We start from the raw sequence: 6000 nt of genomic DNA, 5'->3' as shown, positions 1-6000 counted from the left end.
CTGTTTTCTAAACCTAATATTTTTCATTGTTCGCGTGATGTTGTTTGTCATTTCGTCTCTATTTCTTCAAGACGAATGTCATAGACCTTTCAACCTTTCAATTCACGTGACATCCTTGTGGGAGACATACTTTTGTGGACAACACGCTTTTCTGCGATATTGTCTAGAAATCTCTGACGCGCGAGCAAACGGATAAAATCGTTATTGTATTCGAATGATCAATATGTACATACGAAGGCTTCAAAACATAAAATGAACGTAAGTGATACGTCAGCAGTGTTAAATATTTTTCTTGCTTTTCTTGCCATTTTACAGCAAGATGTGAACGCAAGAGCCAGTGACACTTCTGATACACAAGCAGATTTTTTTCCATATCATCATTATGCTACATATTTAACGTTAAACTTTTTACTTCTGTTTCTTTTTATATTTGTTGAAGTTAATTGCAAAGTTTTTTCATATAAGATTACTATGTTAAATTTTCGATTATAACGTTTCCTGAATTCACATTCATTCGTAATTTATAATAAATAAATATTAGATTTTTTATTGTTGTTTAAAGATTCTCATTTGTACGAGAAAAAGTTAAAAAAACATTTTTATGGGGTTTGATTTTTTGTATGTCTCTTTACTTATTTTACTTTTTCTAATGTAAAGACGAAGATATTATAATCATAGGTCGAGAAAAAATAAGTTTTCGTTATTCGTTATCTTTTTCTCTGGAAAATTCTCCTTATCGTTCTTCACGAATTATCGCGTTCTTCAGTAGATAAAAATTTTTCAGCTGACATAACACATATAGACATGTTTGCATGAGTTAGTTGAGAGAAAACATTAATCGTGCTTTTATTGATGGTCGATAGAAAATAATTAAATTTAAAAAGTACGTGAAAGAGAGCGGCTCGAACAAAGTTGCTGCACGTGCGAGTATATTATTGTAAAAGCTATTATGGCCTAAAGGTGAAAGGTGATATTATAATTTATAAAGGACTTTTTTCACAGTTAAAAGGGTTTAAAGATTACGTATACGGAAAATTAGCAATTCACAATTTATAAAAATACAGCTTTGACAAGCAAATTAATGGTCTTGGGTTTTTGCATGAAAGAGAAAATATTTCTGATCTGAAGTAATAATATAAACGTGTTCTGTATACATAAATATCTCTTAGACATTTTATGCATCTTATATGTCTCAAAAGGTAAGTTACGAGGTTAATTTCTACTGAGAATCACAGCTAGATTCATTAAATGAGACAGGTAAATTTCATCTCGTCATGAAATTGTAGTATAATAATGACTCCCGGAAGTGCGAATTGTCTTCATAGTCTGCAATCAAATACAAATTCTGCGGTACACCGGTATAAAGCCATTTTCTTAAGTATAAGTTACGATTCATGTGCGGCGTAAAAAACTTCGATAGCAAAACTTCCATAGAAACTTTTTCAATTTACAAGCTATTCCACGAATCAAATTGCATTATTCCATCGTAATTCAGTTTATCGAATAACTTGTAAATTGAGTTTAAATTGAGGCGATGGCACAAAACTGCAACTTCTTTTAATATATGACTTTTCGATAAAAATTATAAATCTTAAATAATTATATAACATTTATTTACGTCAGAAATAAAATAATTTTTTACGAAAGAATAAATCGAAATAAAATAGAATTATATTATCTATTATACCATTTTATGATAATAAATGATCATAAAATTTTATGTTTGAAAATAATAGTTTTAGTAGTTTATCGAATACTTAAATAGAAAGTAAAAAAAAAATTATATTATTAAATCTATTGTATAATTATACTATTTCCGATTGCATTATTAATTTTGACTGTCCCCTAATCTTATCTCACTTTCTGGAAATATATATCGCAAATGTTTTTCTGTCGATTCACAAAACTTCATGTTTGTCGCCATTCGATTCGTGGAATGCATCGCATAATCTATGCATTCATAAAAGAGATACTATATCGTGCCGGCATTTTTACGATTTGTTTTACAAACAATCCATATTCGTGACTGCGATTTTCTTTTCTGCGTTTCATACCAGGCGATTTACATCATCCTGCGGAAGAAACCTGTCAAAAGCAGGTGCATTGCCGAGACGTTCTATATGTTCTACTCGGTGATTTTTCTTACCCGTCTCGCATACTCATTGTATATGATACAAATTCCCATGATTATACAATTCTGCCGTCGCACGAAACACTTTTCTAGATAGCTGAGAAATATATTCGAGAATCTTACTTCCTGCTCTTTTTCCGCGTAACAATTTTAAATCACGCAACGTAAGCATTATACGTGTAAATTAGAAGATTTTCTGATTCGCATTTATATTGATTTAATTCAGACCTTGTAATATAAAGATTTTATTCCATTTAAATATATAAGAGTTCATATATTTCGATAAATTTAAAACAGCCCACTTTTGAAAAACACAGATTCAGCTTATCAAATTTGTATAATAAAAATTGTATTTTTTCGAATATTTGCTAAGCTATCATAAAGTTTTATGATCTTTCGAGTATCATATATGTCGACGTAGGCACCCTAAGATGCGGTATGAATTCCTGCACAATGGATCCGTTTCTCCAAAGGGTGCGATATGGTATACATTTCGGGGGGGGGGGGGGGGAGATACGCGGGGTAATAATAGCAGCCTTTTCTTTACTTTCCGATTTCCAAACATCTAAACTGCGCATAAACCGTTGACATCTTATAAAGAAAGAATCCCTATTCTTCAGAAATACGCAAGAACAGAATTTCAACAAAAATAAGATTCAACAATCTGAAACTTACTGTACATATACGATTTACTGAGTAAAATAATAAAAATAGTTGTTATTGAGTAATGAATAATTTCGTATGAAAGCGAATAAATATTCCGATCTGATGTTTTTTATTGCATGATTTCATTTGGCAAAAATAATAAATTATCTTCGCCAATGTCACATGCGCTTACACGCGACTTCTATGAAAATACACAGAAAATACACATACACAGAAATCACGAGAAATGAAGTATCGATCGGCCGTAGCGCACATATATATACTAACAATCGCGCGAGTCATCAATTGATTGAGATATGATTTAAAATACGAACAAAATACAATTTTTAAAAAATTAATTAAAATATCAGAAAAATAATATAATTTTTTGTTATCATAAAATCTTCAAATGTAATAAAACATAAATGTGTATAATATAAATAACAGCGTATATGTGGCTCAAATAATCAGCTTAGAAAAGAACACGAAAATGAGAGATACGTATAATTTAAATGTATGTTTATGCAATTATCTCATGATTACGATAAACGCTTACGTATATTTTTATTCCACGTATCGCGAAGTTAATAATTTGCAAAGTTTTATTTATAGAAGTTGTTAGAATGTGTAAATACGAGAAAAACATTTCTGTTTATCGCGTGAGACGACGTATTCTGCTTAATTCAGCATGATAAGATACTTCGAGAGTAAGACCGAATAATATCGAGACTACGATCTCATTTATTTTCCGTGCTCATAAAACCTGCTAAATGCAAACCGGAAACGTGACGTTACCAAGCCGGTTCTAGAACAGGAATCGCGCAGTGTGCACGGTAGCACAATGACCGAAAGGTTTCCTTCTGCCTTTCATGCAATGGTTGCGATCGATTGGAAACAGGCTGGATGTTCTGTCGGTTACAACTCACATCTCCGGAACAATAATGTTCAGAGATACCTCATTTATACAAGTTTAATAAGAAAAATGTTGTAAAAATGATTACTCTTGCAACCATAATTAAAAAATTAAATTGATGCCATAAAAATTACTTTCATGTCATAAAGCTTAAGATGCGATTTAAAAAAATCATTAGTTATTAGTTATATTTATAGATAAAATATATCTATAAGAACGCAAAATTAAGAATAACTTGTGCAGGATAGAAAATTGAAGTACAATAGTTTTAAGACACATTGACTACATTTATTTCGTAGTATACTATTTCGCACTATTTCGTAGTATGTTTATATACAAAGGTGTGTAATTGCATATATATTATATATAATATATATACGTATGTATATATGTATGTTGTTTGTTGCGTGTTTCGTTACGTTACTACGAATCCTATCTGGGAGGTCAGACTAAACGGAAGAACTTGGAAGTAGCTCAATGGTGTGTTGTATGTCATACTCTTATAAAAAGTTCAAAAGACTATCTAGAGTAGGCTAGAGATCTAATAGGAAAAATTACGATGAAATCGATTCGTTCTCGGACGCTCGCAATCACTCGCTCATTAACTAGCTACTATTTACAAGGACACGTATGCAATATTTCACTGAACTCTTAACCTTCACGTCGGCAATCGGCTTTGCGAGATCGCGTGGGATGCCGTGTACGAAACGATGTCGCAGATGTAAAAGGAAACGACAATCGAATGCAAAGTGAAGGATTGGGCGTGATTTCTATTCAGACTTCTATTATTGATCCTCGAGGATTTCGTTACAATTACGTTACAATGTGCGCGCGTGATTGTAAAAGAAATCCCCGGATTGGTGTGCAGCAGTTTCGTATCGATATTCTTCGCTATTCTACGATAAGGGGATATCTCGATGCCTATCGCAACGACAGTGTTATCGTCTACGTAATATCACAGATATTCTTAAGATTTACCACAAGACGACGGGTACTTATGACGGTAGAGGATACATCGATCTTACAAACGTCCCGATTACTTTACTACACGATTCCCATCCTGTAACATTCGGCCCATTCGGCCCATTCGGCGCTCATGTAAATTTAGAAATATCCGCCGTATTTCCGCAGTTCGTCTTTAAATCTAAACGTGACTCTTTGATTCTAATCAGTCGTTTAAATACAAATTATCACGGTTAACTTTGAACGAATACATCTCGTGAAATAATTGTGTACGATATCGGCCGAAAAAAAAAAAAAAAAAAAAAATTGACTAAATGAATGAATAATACACGATTGTCGATCGTTGATATTTTTTTTTTTTTTTTTGGGGGGAACCGAATAGATGGTCGCAGCGAAATTTCCTCGATTGCCAGGAACGATTGTCAAATACCGAGCCTGATCTCATGTTTAAATGTATATATAAATAATATTCAAATTCAACAATAAATTCTCGGTGGAAAAAGAAATGCGTTGAAATGCGTCAAACGATTCGATAATATACATTCTTTGCATAAAATATATAGCCAACGATAATCAACGGTGCCGCCTGTTCCATCGCTAAGACACCGGAAGAACCTTTCGCGAGGGAAAAAAGAAACTCGACTGCGAGCGTGGCTTCACGCGGGCGGAAAGGCAGCGCGGAGGCGGCGGCGCTCATTAAACATTCAACGAGATCAGGCCCGAGTCTCGATCCGGTTGCGTTAATAATTGGGCGCACCGAGGCCTCCCGCATCTCAAGGTGCTCGGGGGTAGCCAAGCGCGAACGAAAGGAAACGAAGGCGCTCCCCGCCGGGTCTCTGACACTCGAGACCGCGTCTCGAGGCCGCGGGGCCGGGGAGCGGATCGAGAACACGGCGGTTGCCAGGTCGAAGTTAACGGTTGTTCACCGCGCGGAAAGAGGACGCAGCGACGTCGACGTGCCGCGACGTTGTCGACGCGCAGGCGGTCCCGCAGGAAAAATGCCGGTTGCCGCGTCTGGCCCATTCCCTTCTTCCCTGCTCCGTCGCGCTCCACGTCCTCTTCTTTCTTCTCCGTCTCTCTCTCTCTCTCTCTCTCTCTGTCCTCCTCTCCTCTCCTCTCCCGCTTCCTTCTCGTGGCACTCCGGCTCCGCCGCGATTGGTCACAGCTGGCCGGGATCGATGATGCTGGCTGCTAGGGTTTAACGCCAACATGGCCTCGCCGCCGAGAGCGCGGTAATGTGCGCGAATGATCTCGGGCAAGAATCCGTGAGCGAGGCCTCTCGGGATCTCTCTCTCTCTCTCTCTTTCTCTCTCTCTCTCTCTCTCTCTCTCGATCGATTGTTCCTCGC

Source organism: Linepithema humile, chromosome 2, assembly GCF_040581485.1.
Source record: "Linepithema humile isolate Giens D197 chromosome 2, Lhum_UNIL_v1.0, whole genome shotgun sequence".
NCBI lineage: Eukaryota > Metazoa > Arthropoda > Insecta > Hymenoptera > Formicidae > Linepithema > Linepithema humile.
This window is presented reverse-complemented; position numbering follows the sequence as displayed.